At 37.7% G+C, this 27797-nt stretch overlaps 1 long non-coding RNA gene across 1 annotated transcript; it reads left to right on the top strand.

The window, feature by feature from the left end:
• The first annotated feature begins 650 nt into the window (after positions 1–650).
• On the top strand, positions 651–27797 carry LOC119145823. Its single transcript, XR_005103544.1, has 3 exons — positions 651–769; positions 12206–12279; positions 27592–27797. It is a non-coding gene; the product is annotated as an uncharacterized LOC119145823 (long non-coding RNA).

Raw genomic sequence — 27797 nt, 5'->3', positions numbered from 1 at the left:
CTTGCCATACTATGAGCCACAAAAGGTACACGTCTGGTTGGGAAATGAGTAGGGCCATGCGTGTATGTTCATATTCCATGTTAAAAGGATGCAGACTAATTATGGTATTCTCAGAATGTGGTCCTTCTGCAGCTTTCTCTTAAGTACTGCAAATGATCTTGAGGAGAAATCTTACTATTTATGTGATGTGAATTATGTTTACCTTAATACTCAATATAAAAATATGAACAATAACCTTAGAATATTGTCTAGAACACAGAACTTCTTTCTTATAGATGAGTGCCCTAACTACTGAGTTATTGGATGTTATTATCCTTTGTACAGTACTTCTGGATGGGTGAATCCTTGTGACAGCTTCAGCAGTAGTGTTGGTGTGTCCTCGTCCAGAAAAATGTCCTCCTGACCAATGGGGCAGATTGTCGAGGAGGACGTCAGTGTGTTTGGGCAGAACTGATCTCAGGAGCATCACTTTCTGCTCATATGCTGCAGTCGTTAGGCTATGTTATATGAGAGATGAGCAATGTAAATTTTACATGAAAGTCACTTCTACTGAAAAGTGGGTGATATTAAGGAGTTCTCTGAAGATCTGTTATATTCCTCAGCAGAGTTTGGTTGGAATAATGCTTAGTCAGTTGTTCCCCAATAGGCATGAATAGAGGACACATCAACTAAGTGCTTATGTGGATTGGGGCCAAATGGACAATTTGGCCTGAAGCTGTCTCTGATTTCTTCCCTCAGCAGAATTGATGGAAATAACTGCAAGGGAGAGGTAAAGAAGAATTTATATTATTTGTGTAACTTGGGATTGCTTAAGGAAAGAGTAATCTCTTCCCCTATTTTATGGCCTTGGGAAACATTTTATGTGGAAAAGAGAAACAACCAAAAACCCACAGAAATAACTCTTTACTTAAAATTACGTACCCTTAACTATACTTCAAGAAATGATACCTTGAGTAATGATCTAATCTAATCTAATTCAATTGGTTTGGTAAGTGTAACTTCATTTCTAAATGTAAGCTCTGATGTTCTAACAACATCACAATGGTTGTTCCCTTCCACAAAGACTTGGAATTTTATAATGTGGAATTAACGTGGCAGTATAGTTAAGGTAATATAAATGTAGTTAGACAGTTACTGATATGGTGAATTAAAAATGTAGTCCCTCCCAAATATGTAGCGGTTCCCATGATACTGAAGAATTTTAGTTCATTTAAAATAAAACTAATCTAAAATGTGGTTTATGATTTGCAGTCTTTACATGTTCTATAATACATGAGAGTTAAACAAGTGAACTTGTTCTTTGTTGCACTGTAAATGCTTCCTACTTACTGTAGGTTTTTGCAAAAGTTAGAGTGTTTATATTACTTTTATTAGTATTGATAAACAATGGATTTGATATGTATTTCTCATCTTTTCCTTTTGAGAGTAGATTTCACTCTTTACAATAGAGGTTATGCATATTTTCTTTGCAGTCTTGTGGCTTGCCTGGAAATGGAAGCTCCAGCAGTGCTTAAAATAACCTAAGTGGTTGTGGAGGCTTCAGGCAGCCATTAGTGATATTTTGCTTAGATAGATAGAATGATATATGATTGCACTTTTTATTGTAGCTGATATGACCCTAGTGCTTCAAATGCTTTTGCAAATCAGTGTGGAGTCATCCTATTGGATTGAAAGAGGATTCAGTGTTCAAAATGAACCTAATGGAGACATTAATTTGAGGGACTGTGAGGTGGGGGGAGAGCCTCACTGGTCAAAATGCAATGTCTTCCAGAGTGTACAGGGCATCTTTGTCTCCTCCACAAACTATCTGGGTGTACAGTGCCACAAAGTTGTCTTTCTGAAGGACTGAGGAGACTAGAAAAGCAATTTTGGTAGTAATGCAGATAGTGGGGCCATCATTAGAGCTGGTGTGTTAGCAGCCAGCAGTTTCTGAGAGCGATTACAAGTACTTGACAACACAGTAAAATTAGGTATTTGGTCCAAATAATTTGCACTTCAAGAAGCAGTCTTCACCTTTGATTTATTGTTTTATTCTGTTGTGGTGTCATGAATAATATATAACAGCACAGATTGTTTCTTCAAAAGGACATACTTTTTTTTACTTACTTTCCTGATCAGTCAATACCTCTTATGCCCTAGCATGCATTTGCTGTCTCTCTTTCTCCTCCCTACTCCAGCCTTCCTTTTCTTCCTTTCATTTATTTTCCTACTATCTCTTTTCCTTTGCTCCTCCTTGCTTTAACTACTTGCAACTTCCTCCCCATCTCTTTCTTCCTTTCTTAACGCTGAAGATAAGGTCAGGAATTTTTTCACTCCCATTGATAGTTATAGTATAGTAGTTAACTGATGCAAATTTCATATTCTTGTTTGCAAATATTTTTTATGACACTGAGATCATAACTGATAGTAAAAAGTACGGAATGTTTCCCTTTGTGAAATAAGAAAAATAGCCTTTCATGACTAGCAGAGTCATTTTCGTTTGTCAGAAGCCAATCTGGATGCCTTATGCAATGTTGTCTGTTTTCTTCCTGGAAGGCAGTTAATAACGTCTTGTTTCTCCTTGTCTGTGAAATGTAAATAGTTGGCAGAGATGCATTTAATATTAATTTCTGTAACTGTGCATTTGTATGCCTCCTTTGCACAGAATGACACCAGAAAAAGTCTTATCTCACATTCTGTAGCACAAAAATAAAGCCCACCCAAACAAACTCAGACAGAAGACATTGCATATACCAGAGTCTACAGTTTAGAAATACTTTGGCAGGCATAGCTAAGAAGTTAAGTAACATTTAAACTGTGGAACAGAACTAAGAAAAAACAAATGTTTTTGCGTTTATCTACAGACAATAATTTTGTAAACATATATAAAGTGTAGTATTTAAGAGTATGTGCTAGGCCTAAGGAGGTATAAAGTATCTGACTTTTGACATATTTGGTTTTGTTTTTTTGGTTGGGTTTTTTTTTTCCTGTACTTGCATTATAATTCCTTGGAGTTCCTAAGAATTCTAATAAAGGAAAAAGTGATTTCTTTGATTGTCTATGCAAGTGAGCAGCTTCCTTTTATGGTATGTTTGTGTAATACCATTAGGACCAGTGAAAATAATCAGTATATTGTGAATAAATTGAACAGTGATTGTTGTGATCAGACATAGATGAAAGATTTTTAATGTTTATTGTTTACAATCAATCTTAGGTTTTAGTTTCCCTTCCAGAAAGGTGATGTTTCTTTGATGTTGAATGTCTCTATTTGCTGCTGAGACTGAATGCCTTACACAGTACTTTGTCTTTCAGGTATGAAAGTCGTGTATTAAATATTTGCTTTTTTTTTTAAAAAAAAGGAAATAACTGTTGGAAGAACAGGTGCAATAACAACAGCTTACTGGAGATATTAAAAAGAAGATCCTTCTTACCACAAAGGAAAATTAATATTCTACATAGATGAAAAATTAGTTCGTTAAATAACATGATATAGAGGTTACCTGTCATGGTATTTACTCTTCATTATTGCTTTTGTGAGTTCAGAACTTGATCAAATTAAATTTTACTATGAAAACCAAAAAAGCAATTTAGCTCACAACAGTCAGCATTTCTGTGACATGATTGAAAGGAGTAGACAGGAGTAGGAGACATCATTGGGAGTCTTGGATATAATGTGTGGTGGGCCAGAAGGGGATCCCTGAATTCCAGGGCAGGATGAGCCCCACAAGGAGTTAGTAGTATTTTAGCTAATTCTGGTAAGTTATAGTCTACATTTTCAGTCTTCCTCCCTGATACACTTGTCCATAGCCAATCTAATTTCTTCATAAAGTCAACATCTGCTGCTGTGAAGTTTCATTCCATTTTAGTGGCACAAGGTGATGCTCACCAAGCCCGAACCAGACACCCATGGCAAACTGCTTCCATTTTGCTAGGTGACAGAGAGTGATAGGAATTCCCATCCTATCCCTGAAACAATTCTGCTGCAATGCCATTGTCCCTAACTTAGGATCCACAAGCATCTGAGGATCATAAATTGAGCAAGTGGCTGCCTTGGCAAACCTCAGTGCTTTCCAGTATGTAGGGCCAGACTAGGATAGAGTACTGAAAGGTGAAGAAGCAGAACAGAGGACAAAATTAATCCCATAAGTAAGACAGGAACAGAGACAGAAGAGATAATGTCTACAAGGGAAAATGTTTTAATGCCTTTTTAACCTTCATATTCCCACCAATGAAAATAATTTATCAAGAATCACAAAAGAATGTGATCTGCTGTGAGGAATATTCACTTTTCTTACAACTCCTACCTTTGAAGTTTTCAAGACCTGACTGGACAATGCCCAGAATTCAGTTTTGACCTTGCTTGTAGCAGGAGGTTGAGTTTAGCTCTTGTGAGGTCCCTTTTAACCTTAATTATTCTATGATTCTGTAATTCTAAATTTTACTCAAATTTGTAAATTACTAAGAGGATGAATGTGTGTAATAGCTTCCTAGCTGTATTGGCTAGGCGACAAGTATTCATCTGCCCCAGCGGAGGATGTGACTGTACTTTGGGGTATCGTATAGTGTCTTGCATGGAAGGGAAGAGTGTCAGTTACAGGCTAAAAAGTTCTGAAGGAAATTATGCATCCTGTTAGGCTGCCAGCCCAGTTGCAGCCACTCTGAAATTATTTTTGTTTTAAGAGAGAACCAGTGAAGTTCTAGAAACTTGGGATCTTGAGAGGAAACTCTTACTATGCAGCCAACAGGGTGAGTAGCATGGCAAGGTTGTGATTACTGAACAAACAGGGAGAGCTTCATAGTTTGAAGAAAGTCAAACCCAGGGGAGTACCTAGGTTCCAGAGTGAAGAATCGTTTAGAGAAGCCAAAATAATTGATATTGCAGTTGGTTTCCTTGTAATTGTTAGGGCCAGAATTTCTCTGAAAGCTGTGCAAGAGGCCACAGTCTGTGCTGCTGTAGGTGATGTGATCGAGAGATAGGATATTGCTATAAGGTCAGGGCAGTAGTGAAAATGAAACTGAAGATAACTTGCAGAGTAGGTCTGGCAGCAGCAGCCAGGTCTGGAGCAGCAGTCCCTTAATGCTACCCTTGAGCAGCCGTCAGTCAGCAACCGCTTGGGCAAAGTGTAATAAATATCCTTAATAGGAAAGAAATAATATGGGTGTTGGAGGAAGAGGCAGCTGTACACATGTCCAGCACAAAGATCACATTAAGAGGGCATATGGGCGCAAGTTTGTACTCTGCTCCTTTATAATGGACCTAATTCAGCTTTACAACCGTTCCAGGCTTGTAATGAGTTGGCATGATCTTGTTTGCAGTGCAGGCTCCACTCTGGCGTGGGTTAGGGCTTCAAATACTTCTTACTTTCTTTTTCCTTAAGCCACTCAAAATGGAAGTGCAGTTTAATGACGTCATATAAGTTTGAGGTAGAAGTGGTTGGCTAGGCCACCCGTCTGATACCACAATACAAAATTATTTTCCACAATTTATGTTCTGGTAACTTAGTATTTCGTTAACAAGCATAACTTAAAACTGACTGATAGTAATCTTTCGTCCCCACAGTTACTGTTACATTGAGACGTGTGTGAATAGTAACAGTGTTGTTACCAGTACTAAGTTAGGGATACTGGGCTTTGGGGTTTTTTTCACCTTTACTTTTGTTCTTTTTTAAAGTAGGACTGTTTTTATGTGACTTGAATATGTAACTTTAGGTTCTGTGTTACTGATACTGATACTTATTTCTTCTTGAATCTAAAGATATGAAGTAATGTATATTCATCTAAAAGAGTCAGCTGTCTTCAGTCCATTCCTTTTACACTGAAGACTACTTAAACACTTCAAGCACTATTTCTAGTACATTTAGCCACCATTGTTCTATAATGTTTGTGTCAGCGACCTGGACCACCATCCGTGTTCTTGACCCTGTGGAATCAGGTGTTTGTTTTCAACTCATCTTTTTCACCTTGAAGAGGAAGTTGGTGAGCCCTTCTACAGACAATTGGAGGGAGCCTCATGATCATGGGCCCTGATTCTCATGGGGGATTTCAACCTCTCTGATATCTGCTGGGAAAACAACCCAGCCAGGCTCACATAGTCCAGGGGTTTCCTGCAGAGCATCGATGATAACTTTTTGATGCAGGTGGTGGAGGAGCCAACAAGGCGAGGTGTACTCATAGACTTTGTATTCACACACAAAGGACTGGTTGGGGATGTGAAGGTTGGGAGCAGCCTTGGCTACAGTGACCATGAGATGGTGGAGTTCAGGATCCTGTGTGGAGGAAGCAGGGCAACAAGTACGATTGTAACCCTGGACTTGACTTTTGGCCTCTTCAAGGACCTGCTTGGAGGGATCCCATGGGTTAGGGCTCTGGAAGGTAGAGGGGTCCAAAAGAGCTGATATTCAAGCATCACTTCAACAAGGGCAAGTGCAGGGTCCTGCATATGGGAGGAATAATGCCATACACCAGTACAGACTGGGGCCGACCTGCTGGAAGGTGGCTCTGTGGAGAAGGACCTGGGAGGTCTGATGGACAGCAAGGTGCCATGGGCCAGCAGTGTGCCCTTGTGGCCAAGAAGGCCAATGGGATCCTGGGGTGCCTTGGGAAAGAGTGGCCAGCAGGTCAAGGGAGGTGATCCTCCCCCTCTGCTCTGCCCTGGTGAGGCCACATCTGGAGTGCTGGGTCCAGTTCTGGGCTCCCCAGTTCAAGAGAGACAGGGAGTTGCTGGAGAGGATCCAGCAGAGGGCTATAAGATGATGAGGGGACTGGAGCATCTCTCTTACAAGGAAAGGCTGAGAGAGCTGGGCCTGCTTAGCCTGGAGAAGAGAAGCAACCATCTTCAGAGCGAGTGTCAAGGGGATGGGGCCAGGCTCTTCTCAGTGGTGCTCAGCAACAGGACAAGGGGCAATGAGGACAAACTGCAACACGGGAAGTTCCACCTGAATATGGGGAAAAACATCTTTACTTTGCGGGTGACAGAGCCCTGGCACAGGCTGCCCAGAGAGGCTGTGGGGTCTCCTTCCCTGGGGACATTCAAAACCCACCTGGACGTGACTCTGTGCAATCAGCTCTAGGAGAACCTGCTTTAGCAGGGGTTGGACTAGGTGACCTCCAGAGGTCCTTTCCAACCCTGACCATTCTGTGATTGTGTGATTTGTAGTCCTGATTGTGTATTAAATGTGACAAGTACACTACTTCCTTTATAAGATATAAATGTAAACATGAGGATAGGATAATAGTATCACATTGTCAAGTTTTGTTTTGTTCTCCTGTGTTCTGAATGTGGGTGGCCTTTCCAGGACTAATCCATGACATGCACATGCATGTTCTAAAGTTTCTTATGCCACATATTTATGGTTTAACAAACAGGCTTGAAATATTTTCCAAATTAACTTTAAACAGTGTTGCCATGTAGATACTGTACTTAAAAACAAAGGTTGCATTTCTTTTTCTCTTTCAAGGACTCGAGAGCTTAGGAAGAAAATTTCTTTGACCAGAAATCAAGAATTCAGATGTGAGAAGGTACTGTATGGCAGTTCAGTAAATATTCAGGTGGTACAGTGTTTTGTTTTTATGAATAATTCACATTTTGGAGCTAAGTTTTCTTATTCAAGAACCAAACACATTGAACACAATTAAACTTTTCCTTCTTAGGTTTATATCTGAATTTTAACATGCTAGAAATCTAAAGCAGGCAGTTGCTTATATTAAGAGTGTAAAAAAATTAGTATTTCCATTATTTATCTGTAATGCATAATATTTACTGGAAATTTTACCTGGATTATCTATATTGTTTCTTAAAAGGCAGCAGTTACCCACAAAACAAAAACATGGACAGTGGCTAAATATCAGGAGGAGTATCTGAAATAATATTTACATTCTAGCCAATGTTTAACAGCTCCATGACAAAAGAGAGCGGAGTCTTATCTTTGTAATTTTAGCAGTATAGCTGATGAGAGCCTTGTGTCTTAATAATGTGACAGTTTCAAGGTTGAGTCTGGAAAGAATCTGGCATCTGCTGTGCTAGACAAAGGCTAAAAGTGGGCCTCTCTGTTCCAACCCCCATTCCAGAGGGGAAAGCTGGGGTTCCAGGTGAACTCAGTATTTCTGGTGAGACTGTCTTATGAACTCAGATCACTGATGATAGAATTTTTTCCAAGACTCCGTGCTGCAAGCTTATTTGGAGAGGGATTTGGTATCTAAGATAGACTTTTCTAGGGTTTTTTTGTGATATACAGTTATGGTGTATGCAGGGAAGATGCACGTGAAGCAGGAAGAAAGATGGGGTGGGAATATAAAATACAAAACCAGACAGAAAAGAGCTTTTACCATAAAGTGCTGCCTCTTTATTGCAGAACTGCTGTTCAGTTTGTCAGAGACAGTGTTTTCTGTGAACAGTTTCCATTAGAAAGACACACTTCGATGTTCTAAACTAGCTACAAACAGGAGGCTATTAACTTGGACTGAATCTGAGTGATGTTTCAAGAAGTGGAAGTTTGGTAATGTTATTGTATCACAGTGAGTGAAGTAGTAAAAGTGAATTTGAAGGAGCAACATGCTTATTATAAAATCCTTAAGTTCTTTTTCCATAAGTCATTCAGAATTATCTAAAGTGAACCTAACACTTTGTTTTAGAATGATTGTGGCAATACAGTTGTCACATGAAGAGTGTATTGTTAAAAAAGTCCTATAAAACAATACAAAACTATCCCTTCATCAAAGCACCACAGAGTATTTGAGCTTTGGTACGCAGTGTGTTATCTGACTCTAACAAGCTTAAGCTCCTTAAAATAAGTGGAAGCCCTCTGTTATGATCAGGGCAGGAGAGTTTTCTGAAGTATAATTCAGAGCAGCTATTTTTTTTTTTATTAGCTACAAATAGCTTCCCTTGTTTGTGACAGGCCTTGATATACCGAGGCTTTTTTCTCTTCTGAGTATGTCACAAAGTAAAGATCACATAAAATGGTAATGCAGGGCTTCTTTCTTCTGATGCTGTTGTTAGCTTAGAATGCAGATAGCACCACATGCTTCTTTAAACTGAAAGCCATACATTCTCACTAAATTATAGAAATTGGTGTATGGTTCTCATCTCTCCTTGTTTTCAGCTGTAAGTTCATGTTAAAAAGCTGATACACTACTGTTCTCGTAATGTCAAAGTTCAGTTGCTGTAGCCAGAAAAAATCACCATTAAGAAAAAGTCTCCCATTCATGACTTTGCCTCGTACTGTTCTGCCACGTCCCTCTTGAGATGCCTGTGTGCAAATGGAATTTTTAAAAACTTCAAACTTTAAATAACTAGTGTATATTTTGTTTGCCATATGCTAATAACATAAATATCTCAATTTTCACTTTTGCCTGCTATTCTTGCCATTCCTGTACACCACCAGGTCCTTTTCTCCTGAGTAATAGCTGGGTCAAGGACAGATAGAAGCCCTTAGCGTATTGGTTACACTAAAATACATGCAATGAATCCGAATGACAAACCAAATCATGTAATGTGCTTCATTAAATTAATTAGTTCAGGCTATAAAGATGGTACCACTAGACTTTCAGTGTGGTGTTGGTTATTTGAAAAAGAATGAGGAAGAATTTAAGGTCAAATTACATGAGATTATATTGGAAAAAGACTACAGAAATGAGAATCCAGGCATACAAATCTTCAAAGTCATCATGGAGTCATGTGTATATTGGAAAGTGACTGCTCTTGTCTCTTCCACAGGTTGGAATTGGAGACTCACTAATAAATCTAGTCTTAGTAAAATTGCTATTGAATACAACCTCTGACTCAGTACTGTCCCTTGAGAAATGTTCTTGATTTAAAAGACTGTGTTTACTACATCTGAGGATGTACACATATCTTGTATTTATGAAGGCTATACTACATAGGTATGAGTTCTACACAGGTGCTTTTAAGGTGAAATTTTGGATGTGAATATTCAACTGGTGCAAGAACCTATTCTTAAATTTTGCTATTGCAAATTCCTCTTGGCAGGTAAAATCAAGTTTGCTGGACTTAAATAGTTGTGATAGGATAGTCTATTCCAAAAGTGCTGTTTCATATTGTATTCAGTCTCCTTGCTTTATTTGTATTCTCAAATACTTTGTAAAAATATGCAAAATAAGGCAACGTATATTTAAACTTATATCTGAAGCTCTCTGAGACAAAGTATAGGCTGTTTAACATGACCATTCTTTCAAATTTTTATTTCTTTTCCTTTTAAAAATCTTTTTCCTCCAACCTCCCCCTTTCGCAGTACATGCTTAGTGTTTTAGAAGATGCTGAATAACTTCTGCCTTTTTCCAAAGCATAAAAACCTTTAGCAATTCTAATGCTGTTTTTCAGGAAAACAAAACAAAACACTCATAATAATGAAATATGCATTGGTATTTTTTTACTCATGTTGACTTTTTGCTGTATAAAATTAGGATAGCTGTTAATCTGCTCTTTGCTGCCTAAGTGAAGAACTGGTACTATTATCTGTAGCTCAAGTTTTTATCATGTTCTAGCCAAATGTTTTAAAGCTAGCTCAGGTATTTTTGTACTACCCTGTGCTGTAGAAAGATGTCCTCAGAATGGTCCTTAACGGAGGTGTTATACCTGCTAGTCCAAACTGTTTGTCACTATCTGGCATACACAGTGTATTGTGGCCATGATTTCTGATTGCTTTCCCCCAGATGCAAGAGAGAGGCTTCTTAGCTTCACATATTGCTTTAACTTGCTTGCATATCTGCGAATACACAGAAAAGTAAGTTCCTATGAAGAGAAAACAGGTTGTTTTATTTGCTGAACATCTAAGAAGGTTAGAAGTTGACAACCTTTCCAGCAGGAATTAGTGTCTGTCTTTGGCTGTTACTTGAAATGCACAGTATCACTGCTAGATGCCTAAAGATTTCATAATCCTAATATATCTTCCTCTACAGTAGGAGATTGGGATAGATATTGCAGAACCAATGTATTCATCAAGTGATTCATTAGCTGAGACTTTAAAGCACAGCGCATCTCTTTGCTCCTTTATTTTTGTAAGGTTATTTTTGTGTGCTTATATTTTCTGTATCAAATATTTTAAATAATTGATGTCCTTTCTAATCTGATTAAAATAGGTTATGACTGTTAAAATAAATACTCAGAGAGATGTATTAGTGTAATAATCCCACCCTAACTCAGTTTACAAATGTCTATGTGTTAAGGAATAAAACAAAACAAAAGAAAAAAACAAACCCATATATATATTTTGAACTATATACAAAGCAACACATTGGAAAGGCAAGAGTAGGACAATTTTTAATTTTTTTATATTTTTCTTTCTAGGTATTTATGCCATCAGTATATATAATGTGCTTACACTGGCAGTGTACCTTTTATGATGGAAAGGTTGGATCCACATCCAAACTGCTGCAGTGTATATCAATATCTGTCTTAGAGTGCAGTAGATGCACAAGCACTTCCTCAGTTCAAAGATGAGGGAATTTTGTTCATTGTTTTAATTTAGTATCTGTCTTAGTTGAATTTATTCATGGAAGCATTTTGATTTTTATATTGATTACTGTGACTTCAAGGGGTTTTTGTCTTTGCTGGAACACTGTCTGCACGCTGTTGGCACCCTGATCTGTGACACAGGTCTTGGCTGAGTGAGCAGCTTCTGGTCCAGATGATGCGTGAGTAAGGCAGTGTAATGTATATGCCACGACAAATGATCAAAACATAAAACCTGTGTTTGTTCTTAATCTTGGTGCCAAAGCAGTAGGTCTAAAAGGGTTAATACTGATTACCTGGTAACTTTAATTTTTATTAAAAAAAAGATAAGGGTTTTTTCCCAAGCCGTTTTTGAAAGGAGGGCTGAGGGGATTTTGGGGATTTTGGGAATTCATACTGAATTGAGGTGCTAGGCTGCCTTTGAAGACTTGAGCCAGATTGAAAAAAACAAATAAAAAGTTAAAGAATGGTAAGAAGATGGGACAGATACAGTATTACAAATAATTTTACTCTTTTCATCCTTGTGTAATCTAAATCAAATGTGAATATTAGAATGTTTTGCAAAGTCTCCTGATTTGTTTTAACATCTGTGTTATCTGAAGAGGCAGGTTGAAAACCAGTGCCTAGAAATCTGGAACCACAGGAATGAGTGTTGTTTCGATGCCAAAAGATGTTATGAAACACTGTTCATTCACAGTACCCCTTCTTTCTCTTCTTCAAAACTGTCAGTTTCATAGATGTTATCTTCTTTTACAGGCTTTCAAATAGTCAGTGAGCTGCTTGGAAAAATGTGCCAGTATGCAGTGCTGCCAGCGCCTATTAGATACCATGTGAGTATTTAAAGGTGTTTCACTATTTAGGTCTTGTCTGTATAATGGAATGCAGTTGTTAGTTTTATATATAGAGAGATATAGATATGAAATTTACATCTGGATGATCAAACTGAAATCTCAGAATTCTTCATGAATGGTTGTGGAAGCCTGGCAGCACAGCGTTGTGGAAACAAGCATATCTTTTCACACATGAACAGCTAGGTAGCTTTGTAACTGCAGTGGTAGATGCAGCAGTGCAAATGTGTGGTATGAGATGTGCGTTGGAAAAGCATTAGGCTGTCATAGGTTCATATTCCCATAACTGATAAATGTACTGTGAAATTAAGTAGTGTAACTGATATGCTCACTTTTTAGCCTGGACAGAAGATTTTGAGGGCTGTATCTTATGATATTTATTTTATGAAAATATCCCCCTTTTTTTTTTTTGTAAAACGAACACACACAAATATATTTACATGCTCTTTTGCATCCTTTTTATTAAGGCTAAAGTTATTATAGTTCTTTATAAAAAATGTCTTGACAATAATAAGTTAAGCAGTTTATATTTTTAAATAGGAACTATATGTATATACTTCCTTTAATTTTTAGAAAAATAGGATAATTTTTCATGACATGGTATAGATCCTTAAAGTATTTGATGGAAACTGACTTTGCTAATGTGTTGCTCTTCTTTCGAAAGAGTAGTTTTCAATTCTTTGAAGTATCTCTCTGGATTGTGCATGGATCTCTTGCCAAGTGCAGTGATCATTTGCCTATGAAAAAAAGATTGTCAAGAAGTGTTTATTAGCTGTCTTATAAAAAATGACATCCAGTATTGTGGCAAGCAAAATGTGACTTGTGAACAAGCATGTAATAATTTATTCAAAAGAAATTTAAGAAAAAATGAAGAATACTTCTAGGAAATTTAGTTAAGATTCAAGTGTTCTTTGGTGTATAAAATGATCATTGCTGTTCCAGGTGAAATAGGTGCCATCAGTTGCATGGCTAATCCTTACCCATGTGATGTAAAGTGTTTCTAAAAAGGCATAGACTAAGGCATAGACTGGTATAGGTTTTGGTGCTGAATTAAAGTTAGATATTTTTAGAAAGCCTACGATGATTGAGCTTAAAATGGATGTGGGCTGAAAGGTTTTGTATGAGTGAAAATCTGTAGTGCTTGGTAATGTGGCACGATCCCACAGATTCATACAGCTTTGATCAGCAATGTATAACTTGTATAAGAAACTCATCTGTATCTTTAAAATTCCTTAAAGTGAGCTGGAAGAAAAAAACCAGCCTACTTACCTTGGCCACAAATTTATCCATTTTTTGGAAGCAGTCTTTCACTATAGATTCATGGGTAGTGTTAAGTCTGGACTTCAGCTGTTATTTTAATGGAAAACAAAAGAAACTTAGTTTGAACAGTGACAAGTAAATAGAAGTTCAACATGACTCAGAAAACAGTACCTTCTGATAGACATGGTCATGACTGAGAGCTTTGTAATGCTTCTGTAAGATGCAAGCCTGCTAAATATGTTAATACTAAAGGTAGTGTAGCACACACTTGCTATGTCTACAAAGAGATCAGGAGAAAAATATGTCAATGTTCAAAGCAAGGTAAGGGGTCTATGGATTTTTTTGTTCTGTGACAATACTAGTTTTGTTTATGTACGCTGTCTTTGAAGGAAACTGATTTCAGAGTAACTGGTGGTCGTTTGACATATCATGTACCTATGTGATTATGTTAATTCATTTAAAAAAAAAAAGTGCTTAAGTAACCACCAGTTATTATCCTTTGTTGTACCCATCTTGTTCTAGGGTCTAGCCAGGTCAGAAGCAGCAGTGTGGTTTTGGAGCTCAGTGTTTATATGCTGTTGCTCAGGCATATGTCTAGCCCTGGAAACCTCTCTTTCCTGCAGTAAAGTGCTGCGGGTTCCCTCCACAGCAGCACAGAAGGGTGTGTTAGGGTGTACATTTGTATGCCTAGGTTTGTTCTCCTGCAGGTTAATTAGCAAATCTGGTGCATGGCATAGGCATTAGTTGCAAGGCAAGCTATAGCTAATCTGAGGCTTCACCCTCTGTAAATAGTTCTTAAGCTGACCCCAACTGAATTAACTATTAGCATATATGTTTAAGTAGTTTACTGAGCTGAAATAAGATGAATGCAGACCTAATATTTTCCTGAAGTGTTTTGCATACAATTTGCAGCTAATTCTTTACGTTAGCTTGTCTTGACAGAAGTCATAAGTAGTTGAAACAAAGCACATGACATTGATATTTAGTGAGAATAGTAAGTACTTCTGTGGTAGAACTGGTGCAGTCTTTAAGGAGAAGCAAGTTAAATACTGGCTTAGCCATATTTTTAGGCATCACATCTCAAAATATGCCCACAAATACATATATGTGAATTTAAAACTGCCTGTATCATACAGGTCAGTAAAAGCGCGAAAGATGCCTGTCATTACTTGCATACAGATGTTTTAATTTTCATTATTTGAAAATGTAATCTTTAAAGTTTTCTCTCACATTTTCAACATACATATTACCAGTTTTATTAACCATGAATATCTGACTTGAATATCATGTGGTGTAAAAAAAAATTATACTTACACAAGTTTTGAGCTGAGCATGAGCTTCATACATTCCTCTTAGAAAAATGTTCTTGTTTTGAAAAGGAGTGTCTGCTTTCTTGAAAAACTCAGCAATTTCATGCACTATATGAACAATGGCGGCATTATCATATCCAACCTGTGATGACAAAAAATAAATACAGACAAATTTGGTTTCTGAAATTTGCACTTAAGTCTCAGTTAATGGTATGTTTTTCAACTGCCAGAGTCTGTTTTAAGTTCTTAAAGACTTTTCACCACTTTCTTCTGCTCTTTAAATTTTTTAGTACAAAAATTATAGAAAGCAATATGCATTGCAAAGATGGTATTTATTTGAAAATCAGGAATTGTCTGTGCATTTCCAGTTGCAATTTTTGCTTTCGTAAGGTAGATCTGTGTTTTGGAATGGAAATATATGTTGCATTTTTGAATTCTATTGACATTCTTGGAAATATAGAGTGTACAAGGAATAGTCAATAAGAAGCCAAGAGTCAAAAGCAGATCTTTTGAATTCAGACCAAAGACAACAGACTGAGTGTGCAGCTCTTTCCTCACAATCGCAGTACGTATTTGGTGAAGGGGAGCTCCCTCTGTCTTAGAGAAGATGGAAATACAAGAGAGGCCGATGACTTTTTTCCCCCTTTGTTCCCTGGTTGTGTTTTAGAAGCTCCATTGATGAGATGAGCTGGAAGTGGGCTGAGTGAATTCCTTTGTTGCAGTCGCACACTCTCAACCCAGTACCTTCTTTCTTATTTTGTGGCATTGCAGACCTGGACTGAAAGTGAACTGTGCATATAAAGTACATGCATGTACTGAATAGCATGTAAAATCACCCCAGCCCTAATTTTGTGGGGTCTGCTTCTGACTGAAATTGCGTCAGCATGCCGTGCTGATAGTTTCCAGGCTAGCAGATTGATTCCAACTAATTTTCCACTTTAAACAGCAGGACTAACAAAAAAGCACCTAAACCTTTTCGTGTGAAAGTAACATAATAACTTAAATAATAGGAAAAAAAAAAAAAAAAAAGATTATTTCCGTAAGTAACCTCTCAGGGAAAAGAATTTGGACTGAACACTCAACAGTCAGATTTATCATTTAAAGCTGTAATTTAGTATGTCATAATTCTAATGTGAAAGTCTTTTAACAAGTTGCACAGGCTGTGTAAGGTAGAGCTGTTACAATGAGATAATGTCAAGTATGTATCTTTTTCTACTTACTGCTTTTAGCATCTGCTCAGGGAAACACAAATCTTCGTTGCTCATTTCCTCACACTCCAAAGAAAAGCCTTTTTTGTTCTTAAAGAAAACATCAGTATAGAAATTTTAAGCATATGCAAAACCAGGCTTATTACGGAAACAATTAATAAAAGAGTTCACTTATCAGTTGGTCACTTAACGATGAAGTGTATGAATGACCACTTTCATAGAGGACACTATGTATCTCATGAGGTTGTGTGAGGAAGATTAATTTGCTCGTATGTTCCCAAGCCTATCTGAAATGGAAGAAATAGCTGCCCGATACCTATTTCACCTTTTCTCAGTTATTCCAGGGAGCTCAGTCTGTATGGTGCTGGGGAAAGGGCAGGCCACAAAAGAAGCCAGACTGGGAAAGGAAACATGCTTTTCATATAGCTGATTTCCAAAAACACTTTCAGAGAGTATTTGTACCAAAAACTTTATGGCTGTGAATGCCCTTTTCCTTGAGTGGGATTAAGTCATAGTAAATTGTGGTGTTATGGTTTCAGTTGATGCCAATTAGCAGGAACCCCAGATGACTGTGTGCTCTAAAATACGTGACTTCTGTGTGGAGGATGTGTTCTCAGGAAGGCACATAAATGTCATATATTCAACAGAAGGAGTTCACATTGAAAAATCTAAATGTAAGGTTTTTGGCTTCGTACAAAACGGGTATCTGGCTCATAATTTTTTAATAATGTAAAAAAAAAAAATTGTAACCAGGCAATTGTTATGCATTTGGGAATTTCTTGCACCTAAACTAAAGAAAGATTGAAAATGACATCTATAAATTGTGGCAATATTTTACACATTGACTTACCAGTTTCTCAATCTCCTCTAAAAGCGCACTCCACTGCACGCTTTGAAAGCACTGATGACTGCTGCTGCGGCGATAACCAAGGGATGTAGCAATAAGGCAGACAGTTAAGAGGAAGAAGTGGCTCCCAGGGCAATACATTGTCTAGTTTTGGAAAAGTAAGAAGACAGAAGTCTTAACAGAATCAGGGTGGTTTTACAGTTTTGTACAGTCATGCAAGCACTCAATTGCTTCTGCTTGTTCACTTTTACTCTGTGTTTACTGATGTGCTGTGATAGGCCTAATAAGTTCTAAATGTTAAATATGTTTACTCAGTGTATAAAGAGGAAAAAAAATCATATAAGACAACCTTTTTTTATACTATCCATATAATATGTAAATGGTTGTATGTTTTTTTTAAATATCCTATTCTGATTTTCTGAAATACCTATTTCCACAGTATCTAGAAAACTGGCATTATTTGCTGCAGTAAATTTGAATAAATGTAAACTATTGCCTACTAAATAATGAAATAAAAAAGAATATTTTTTCGCCTAGCAGTTTGCTGTGTAGTAATTCCTGTAGCCTTCTTTCTTACCTGTAACTTGTAACATGATTTAGAGTGATCACTTCTAAATATAAGTTTATATTTTAGTCAGATTTTGTTGTCATAAACTCATTGGGCATTACAATAGTAAAATAAAAAGGAGAAGTTAAATGAATAAATTGATTTCATCTAGAAAAATGAGCAAGAAAATCAAAAAAGCCTACCTTGTGGATAATGTCCGCTCCTGATTGTGCACTTCTGTAGGGCTCCTGGGGTACATTCTGGCAGCTGCCTCAGTCCCTTTTAAATGCTCTTCTCCAACTGTTACAAATCTCTGACCACCTCCTCTCAGCAGATGATGCAGAGTGAAACTTCTTTCTTTCACTATTCCATCTCTTCAGGTATGTTGATTTCCAGGCAATAGAGAGGCTATATGGGGGTGGCAGAGGCCACATTTTAAAGTTTTTATTTAAACAGAGAAAAAATACATGTCTGAAGTCTGTAGAACAAACTGTTAGAGTTTATTTTACAACTTTATAGTTAGCAGTTTGTAAATATTCACATCAGGTAATAAAATATAAAAACCAGTGTTCTTCAGTATGAACAAATACTGTCTTCTATATTTACATAATGGATATAGAATTTCATATAATTTACCCCATGCGATTTATAATTGTATAAGTGGCATTGAACATAACAGTGAAAAAGTTTAACTGTACCCATTCTATGCGAACATCTAACTTTATAGTTCTGTAAGTATTATATTGACCTTCAAATGTAAAATGCAAACTCATGCGCACAAACATACAACATACATCACACACATACACATATGTTACTTCCCCAAGTTGCACCAAGGACTATCAGCATTAAGTTTTTCATTCACTGTAGGCTGGAGTTACTGAGGAGAATTAATTTCCAAGAGAGCTAATCCCTACCAAATTAGAAAATGTCTTAATAATAATAATATTCTGTTTTTATTAAATTTTGTCCCTGGGGCTTTTAAATCCCATTAAAACTTAAAGTAACTCTAGCATCCAACTGTACTGTTCTTGTTATTTCCTATCTATCTGAGACCCTTCATCTTGCTGCCTGAAGTTTCTTCGCGTTGGTTTGTCCAAATGTTAAGCACTGCATAACGTGGAAACAGAAAAGATTTTGCACCATTTTTTTTAAAGTTTTTTTTGGATGGATTGACTTGTAGTTTTAAAAGTCTGTAGGTATCTAACATCCAACCTCTGGAAAGCTCATTAAGATCGTATTTGTATCTTTAATCTCTAATGTTTTGTCAATTTTTCCCTTTACAGAATACCTGCCCATCTTTAATAATTTTACTTTACTATTGCTAGTGAATGTCAGTTCTCTATGTACCATTCATAACTCTTCTGGAATCGTAATAAGGAACTTAACATCTGGAATTAAAGGCAATTTTTTCCACTTTTCTGCGAATAAGTAGCTAATGGGTGTGGTAAGACAGGCCTCATTTTATCTTGTCTTGGAGATGTTTCATGAACATCTTTGCAGCGGTAGATTCTGGATACAGGACTTAAATATTTACCGTAAGATACATGCAGGCACTAAGGAAGGGTATAATTCAGGGCACCACTTTCTTAGCATAACGCTACGTCAGGATTAGATAGAGAACTGTGGTAATAGGGCAAAGGGGACACCAGGAACAGTATAGTGCTGGAAGTCGGAACGTTTTTGGGCTTGATTGCTCATTTCACTGTGATCACACCTTTCAGTGTGAGCCACCTGGCTACCTAACTTGATGCTACAGATGTTAACCTAAATCTTATGGATTCGTTTATATTCACCTGTCGAGTTTTCAATGCCTAACAAAAAATAAGAAAGGTAATAATTTACTGATTATGATTTGAATTTCAAAAATGGGATTTTAGACCACTGAAGTTGTGTGCAAACCTCACTACACATTTCTTAACATTTAGCACAGAAAACAGCTTAATAGTTGGATACTCAGTTTCAGCAACCAACCATATAAAGGAATAGTTCTGAAATTCTAAAATGGTGGATCCTGTTTATAAGATTGAAAATACTGGTTTCCCTTTGAACTGTGTAAATTTGTTTTAAGTAGACTGGATGGTGGTAAACATATTTTACTTTGTGTTTAGGGAACTGTGCTGGTTAAGTTTCAGTTTCTAAAATGCATGTTATGTATATTAATGTAAATATCTGTAAACAGTGGTACCCTAGATTTTTCATGTGGCATTCAGTCTCACCTTTGCTTTTGACTCAACATCAGTAAAGAATGGAAAATATGTAGTACATCTTCAATAGACTTTCCATAGTAAAAATTTAGAGAAGCATTCTAGGGGAGGAGGAGAGCCGCATGAAAATTGCCTGTGGTCCTTGTCTTTGTCTTCTCATTTCTTCCTTTTCCCATTGTGGCTTCTTGAGAGATGAAGACTAAAGAGTAAAAGATGCACGATTGCTGTGTAGTATCTTGTGACTAAATCATGATTTTTCTTTTTATAATTTCATTGTACTGAAAATTCATTGGGACCACTTTGGAGAGAATATTTGAGGAAGGAGTGCAGTGGGGCTGCAAGTGAAACAAGTCAGCTTTCAAAGGTATTTCTTCATGTTATGTTTACTAAAGGGAGTTCCTTCTCAAAAGGTTAATGAAATAACCATATTGTGATTCTGCAATTCACCTCTGAATGTTTTTAATCATTTGTCTGACATAGGAATTCAAATATGTTCTTTTGAAGGGGAAAAAAAACCAACAGGAAAATAAAAAGAGGAAGCATCACTTTTTCTAGCTGTGTAAATGATCTTACTTGAACCTACAAATCTTTCAATACCAGATTTTTTTTTTTTAATTTCTTTTTAATATTAGACTATCTTACTGATAGAAGCATAAATACTACTTGTTTGTTGCTGGAGTTACAGATTTTTCTTGGCCTGAAAGGTGGCTGATAGATGTCTGTGTTTTAAAACTTAACACTTCAGTTTTCCACCCTGCTTGGCTTTCAACATTAGGCTTCACAGTTCAGGATAATGTCATTTCCTTTCATGCACTGCAACTCTAGGAGTGACTGGGGCTAGGCACCTGAAATGCTTCTAGCATTTTTCCTTTCATGTTTTCTCTTTCTATTGTGGTTTTCCTTTTACAAGATGCTCAGCAGTGATGTGGTAAAACTTTTGCCCTGCTGTGTTTCTAATTAAAACATTTGCAAGCAAACAAACAAAAAGACCTGTAAAAGAATGAACTAAAGAAAAATATTTGACAGAATATTTATTGAACATAAGAACCATAGTCTTTGTTGTGTTTTGGCCCCTTTCTGCTGGTTTGCCAAAGGAGACAGCAGCAATTACCTCACTTTTCTCGAAGTGAGGTAATTGAATACTGTCAGTATCGCTGTGTAACTACAAGAATTCCTTGAGCTAGAAGATCCCATTCAGTTTGGGGCTGATGTGTGTGGGAGAGGTGTTTCCGTCCACCCCACCCCCTTTTTTTGTGTTGTGGGTGTGAACTAGGTTTTTTTAAAAGGCACACTTTACTGTATAACGTCTATCTGCAGAAAGTGAAAGCCACACCTGAAAGTAATTTCCTGTTGATCAGGAAAAGTAATCCAGAAAGATTGAAAATTAAACATTTAACCTCACTGCTTAGAATTTAAAACTCGAGTCCTGTAAATGAAATGATAGCATCGTAGCTCTCAAAAAAATTTACATTCACTTGTTCAAGAATGTGGATAGTGAGGAAATTATTAACCTTTGTTAGGCCTGGTATAAATGTAGATTATAAATCATCTTTAAGATACCAAAATGGAACTTGGAAGATCTGGATATCAAGACTTTTTATTTTGGTGACCTTTGTGCAATCACTTTTATTTTTTAGTACTTTAATTCTTATCTCTCGGATAGTGTCCATAGGGAAAATTAGGATTGTGTTGACTTGTAAGAATTTAACAGAAGGCTTGCTATCTGCAGAAAGCAACCTAAATACTGTTACAGAGCAAAGTACAGAAACCTATGTGAGAGCTTGTATTAGTAGCATAGCCAGGAGCAGCGAGCTCCCTGGAGACTCAGCAATGTGAACATGGAGAGACTCTTTCCTATCATCATTCTTAGTGGAGACAATTGCAGCATGGTATAAACCATGGACATGTTTACATGCTGTACATTTTGCTTTTTGTTTTCCACAAGGTAGTCCTGCAAATTTATCATAGCTTAGAATGACAAATCCTGAAATTATAATACTTAACCAGGAAGGGGAGAGAATACTAGTATTTTGTGACAGCTAAAGGTACCTGATGTTTCATGGCTAATAAATTCACGTTGCTTTAAAAAAAAAATCTATTAAATTCTCTCACTTTTCAACTTAAGTGAAATTTCTTAACAGGTTGTAATATTTTTGTGACTCTTAGGCCATTAGATATATGAGGATACAAAAGGTGAACGGAGAAGGCCAATGATGATTTAAGAACCTGTCATTGAGATTATGGGGTTTGAATTCTATTTTATTTGGCCGTCAGTATTGTCTTGGTTCAGCATCCTGTGTTTTAGTATAGAAAAAAGGCAAATGTGATTAAATTTGGATTGCACACCAATGTTTTATTTGTTTTGAAAACAAGGTATTGTTTGAGTGCTGAAGCTGTGAATAAGTTGCATCATTAGGTGGCATGGGTAGGTTATGGAGAATGACAGTTGTGGACATGTTCTGAAGACATTGCCCCTCAGATGTCAAGTCAGGTGACTTCATATTTGTAGGAAGCTGAAGAAAGGTCCCTGTATTTAGGGAAACAGTGCAGAGGACTGATGGCTTCCTGATTTCATTAGGGCTAGGTCTTCCAGAGTACTTAGCACAGCTGTTTTGGGGATACTGCACTATAGGGAGACCATTTAAAACATACTGATATTTAATTATCATTCTGAATGTTCCCAGCCTCTGGAGCTCTTAGATTCTGGCAGAATTTTCTAACTGGAGTAGGGATAAGGTATATTTTGTATTAACATACAAGCTTTATAAGTTGGTGTAAAATGTAACACAATACAATATGCGCCAGGGCTGGAGGCTGAAGTTGGTGATTTTAAATGTTTGTTTATATGTTTTTGATAAGGTGTGGGCTAGAGTAAACATCCTTGAGAATGTTTTAACTCAGCCAGGTTGAGTTCCGATCTGAAAGCTAGAAAATGACAGTAAAATAAAAGCTGCCTGTTTTTCAGATGTTCTTACAATCGCATCACTCCCTAATTAAAATAAACTATTGGATTAGTTAAACATTCTAGTTGGGCCTGAACCTTGTTTGAGAATGGTTAAGCCTTACCACTTTTGGTATCATTTCCTTCCATAGCATTTAATGCCCACTGGTTTCTATTCATGAGGTTTATGCATCTGTTTTAGAATTCTCATTCATTTCTTTCTGTGTGCAATTTTTCATGCAATGGCCAAGCTCGATGTGCCAGGTATTCCTGACTTCACATTTGGAAGAGCTTTGTGGTTTATGTAATCTCTCTACTAATACTGTAATGTGAAACGTTTTAGTTGTCATTATTTTGGCATCCAGACTGAGGCACTGTCAAAAGACATGGCTTCCTGGAACTGCTGATCATGCAGTCTCTGAAAATCACTCTTAATAATAAAATATTAAAAAAATATCAATTCTTTGGAAAATTATGACCATGTCTAACCTTGCACCTTTTCTTAAAACTTGCTTTGAACTCACCCTGTTTCTATGAAAACATGCATGGATCTAAGCCCTGCTAGCACTTAATTTTTATTAATTGACTCAATTCTGTCAGAAAATAATACAGAAATAGTTTTTGGAAAATCTGTTAATTAGCTCTACAATTCAGTAGAGTTCATAATTCAAAATGTTAAATTAAGATCCTGATCAATTAACTGTTTAATTCCCATCCAGTTCTGTAGAATGTCACTTATATAAAGGTAAATGCAATTAAAACATAGGAGTTAGCCATGTACTTCAGTACTGAAAATATAAATGACTGACGTTTATGACAAGATACATGAAAAACCTATACTGTTGTACAGGAATATTAAAATGGTGGAAAAACGCTAAAAATCTCATCAAAAAACCCCCATGTTTTGTGATTGGCAGATGAAATTCCTGCTTTGGGAAAGAATTAATAAAAGAGCAGAAAAGCCAATAAAAATATGGAAACAGAAGAAAACAAGGAGAAAACTTGTTAATAGGAAAACTACCGATTTTCAAATCTCTGCAAACCTCTTATGCCTTGTCATATTTTGTATCTTTACATGATTCCTAATGTGAAGTCTGGGCTCCTGAGCTGGGCACAGAGGTTCTGGAGAAGGGCACAAAGGTTCCTGGAGAAGTCAGCTGCTTCAAAACAGATCTGAAACACTAGGTAGAATGAGAGACCAAGCTAAAAAAGGAAATTTTTGCATTCTTCCTTAGAGACTGGTAGTGTCTGCTACTTATTGAGCTGTGTGCTTTTACTCCTGCAGTTGAAGGACAGGTGTCACTGGCAGGTGCAGCTAGATTCCCAGACACGCAGCAAGTTCCATTGCTTTCCATTGAATAAAGAAAGAAATAGGTTAATACAGGTTGAAAAGAGACAGTTTTTAAAATCCACGTGAAGGATTTTGAAGGGTTGGTAGATGAGAGAGGAGCAGTGGATCTTGTCTACCTAAACTTCAGTAGGGCTTTCAACAGTCTCCTGTAATATCCTCATAGAGAAGCTGTATGTATGGGCTGGATGAGCAGGCAGTGAGGTGGATTGAAAGCTGACTGAACAGCTGGCCCCAGAGGATGATCGTCAGTGGCAAAAAGTCTAGTCATAGACCAGTAACTAGCAGAGGACTCCAGGGATCAGTACTGGCTCCAATCCTGTCCAACATCTTCATTAATGATCTGGATGATGGCACAAAGTCCTGGTCAGCAAGTCTGCAGATGATGCCAATCTGGGAGGAGCACTGATACACCAGAGGGTCGTGCTGCCATCCAAAAGTATTTCATCAAGCTGCAGAAATGGGCCAAGAGGAACCTCATGAAGTTCAGCAAAGGGAAGTGCAAAATCCTGCCCCTGGGGAGGAACAATCCCATGCACCAATATATGGTAGGTGCCACCCAGCTGGGGAGCAACATTGCAGAAACAGACCTGGGGCTCCTGGTGGACACCAAGTTGACCATGAGCCAGCAATGTGCCCTTGTGACAAAGAAGGCTAATGGTGCCCTGGGCTGCATTAGGAACAGTACTGCCAGCAGGTCATGGGAGGTGAACCTTCCCATCTAGTCAGCATTGGCGAGGCCACATCTGGAGTCCTGTGTCCTGTGCTGGGCTCTCCAGTACAAGAGAGGCATGCTGGAGAGAGTCCAACAAAGGGCTAGTAAGACAATTAAGGGACTGGAGCATCTCTGCTATGAGGAAAGGCTGGGAGAGCTCAGACTGTTTAGCTTAGAGAAGGCAACAGCTTGGGGGAGATCTTACAACGTATATAAATACCTGAAGGGAGAGTGCAAAGAGGATGGAGCCAGGCTCTGTCCAGTGGTGCCTGGTGGCAGGACCAGAGGCAACGGGCACAGACTGAAACACGAGAGGTTACCTCTCAGCGTCAGGAAACACTTTTTTACTGTGAGAGTGACTGAGCACTGGCAGAGGTTGTCCAGGGAGATTGCGGAGTCTCCATCTTGGAGTTACTCAAAAGCCACCTGAACAATCCGGGCAACAGGCTGTAGGTGAGCCAAACCCTGAGCAGAGGTTTGGACTGGATGACCTCCAGAGACCCCTTCCAACCTCAACGTTCTATAATTCTGTGATTGATTACAAGAGGAAATTATTAAGAAAGAACAATTATTTTGCTTTACAGTGTAGGTTACAAACATGAAGAGTCTACATGAGCAGGCACTGCTTGTCTGTTGAATCTTCTCATTCATCATTGGTACACTTGTGTTCTGTTGGTGCATGCTGGTGCTGATCTTGGGCATCTCTTGAGACTACCGCATCCACACGGGGAGGAGAGTGATGGTTTATTACTTGTTTTGTGTTGTTTGCTGACTGACTAATGTGTTCACGTTAATTGACCTCTCTCATTCATTGTGGTTTCAGGATTATAAATGCGATGCTGTGTGCCTGTGCAGTGAAGGCTCGGCAGAGTATGTCTAATGTAGGGCACAGGACAATGGGGGTTTGCATGTGGTGTGGTGGGTTAAGTCATCACATATAAATGTGGGACGTGAGTTGGTGGATTTGGAGGAATTAAGGCAGAGCCCTTCACAGTGTGGGCTGTTAGCATTGCTTATGAGCTCCCTGCACCAAAGCTCAGTGTTCCTGAACATTCCCCTGTAGCAGATCAGCCCAGGACCTCTGACAGTTAGACAGAAGGGACGCTCAGAGAACTTGACCTGGAGTAAACTGTTGGACATACCGTAACAGAACTTCACCCTCATCCAAGTAGGAATGCTAACCGTTATGTTAAATTGGTATCCCTATGCCAAAGAAAGGTACGTGTACAGAGAAAGAGACAGAGACAGAAACATGCGTAATGTCCCTCAGTTTAGAATAAACTGTAACCTGGTGATTAAGCAAGGCTGTACCAACTAGGGGTGACCATAATAACCATCCAACCTGTGTTACTGCTGTTATGTTTAGTTGAGTCTTGTGCCTGCCCTCGTGACTGCTAACTATGGCAGTTACAGGCGATGTGAGAGATGTATGGCCTTCCCGTTCAAGAATAAGTGTTTCATTTATTACAAAGGGGAAGAGGCACTGCTGTTCTTCCCCAGATATGCTTTGAAAGCAGACTTCATTGACTTCTCTGGAGAGCCGATCCATTTTGCCTTCCCAAAGTAGAGCTGATCCATTTTGTCTTCCCAAAGCATTTGCTTGGCTCCATTGGGAGTTTCAGACGCTGGATCTGTGCCACGCTTAAAATGAGATGGATGCTGGACAAGCTTAGTAGAGTGCAAGTGAACATTAAATGGTTGGAATAAATAAATGTCAAAAGCTGAAGTTCTGTGAAAATCAAACATTTCTAAGACTTCCAGAATTGAAGTTTTGAACTAAGTGAATAATGCATGAATCCAATATTAATTCAATCCTTTTTGGAATTATTCCAAAAGAATAATTTTTACAGAAGTAGACATTACTGCCTACTGTTACAGCTACTTTCCCCCCCCTCCAAATATATATGTAGTGTACACTGTAATAGTTGGTCAATATACATTAATCTATACCCTGAAAAAACTCCTATTATTCACAAGATTCCACCCACCTGCAGGAAAATTTCATTACATGACTTCTGACATTTATACAGTGAATGACACTGGAAATGTCTAGGGGACTCACAGCCTTTTAGAAGTTCATAGTTAATTACTAATTATTGCATGGGAAAGCTTGAAGATTAAAGAAGAAAGGGGGGCAACCAGGAAGAATGGATAATACATTATAAAATGAAAAGTTTTTTTCCAATGAAAATTTAATGTCCTCAGTTCTCACGTACAACTCCAGAAATTAGGGTTTTTTTCATCTATAAAAACATAGTAGAAGAGTATGGAAACATCTAAAATGGTTTCTGTTACAATGACTGCTGCTTCTGTTTTCCATTTTTATCTAGATTTGAGAAAATATCTGAGTATGGAGTAAAACCCAAATGCCTCATTTTTATTGCCATACAGTGTAATTCAAAGTCCCTGCAGACCAGCAACTTCATTATGTTTTTTGGGAAAACGTAGGACTCATTTCTTTAAAAATTCATAGCAAGTGACTCATATTTATATAACACCCAGTGAATAAACCTGCAACCTGAATGCAGGAGACCTAAGGTCAGAACTCTCCTCTGCTTTAGACAGTGCAGCCTCCTAATCCAAACAGTGCCGGCCTCATTTGTATTAACATATTTTAGGTTTATGGCGCTTATGCAGGTATGCTTAAATTAAGGGTGATGCACCCAAGGCAAGTACATTAGTATGATAAAATAGATTTTTCACAATGTGGTAAGTGAACCAAGGTAGTTTGGAAACTGTTACTAAAGAGTTTTGGACTGCCTCCACCCATGGATTGTATAACAAGACTGAGTTAAATTAATGAGATTTTCATGAAATTTAATGTTAATCATTTGCAGATGGCAAAATTATAGAAGATACTTTTAAAATTGGTACATATATCAAGCACTCTGCAGTTTCTGTTTCTTTACAGTTCTTGTACTGAATGGGAAGAGGAGGTAACAAATGTGGACAGAATAAAGCCAGTTTGTTTTCAGTTCCCAGAAATGGACATTTAGAGGGTATGTATAGTCTGCGTTTAGATTGTCCGTACTAAGGAGCTCTGTCTTGACTTGCAGTAACAATTACAAGTTTAGGTTTTTTTTGGTTTTGGTTTTTTTTTTTTTTTAATGGGGTACT

This window comes from Falco rusticolus, chromosome 4, assembly GCF_015220075.1.
Source record: "Falco rusticolus isolate bFalRus1 chromosome 4, bFalRus1.pri, whole genome shotgun sequence".
NCBI lineage: Eukaryota > Metazoa > Chordata > Aves > Falconiformes > Falconidae > Falco > Falco rusticolus.
The sequence above is the reverse complement of the archived record's forward strand: the minus strand, read 5'-3'. Positions and strand labels throughout refer to the sequence as shown.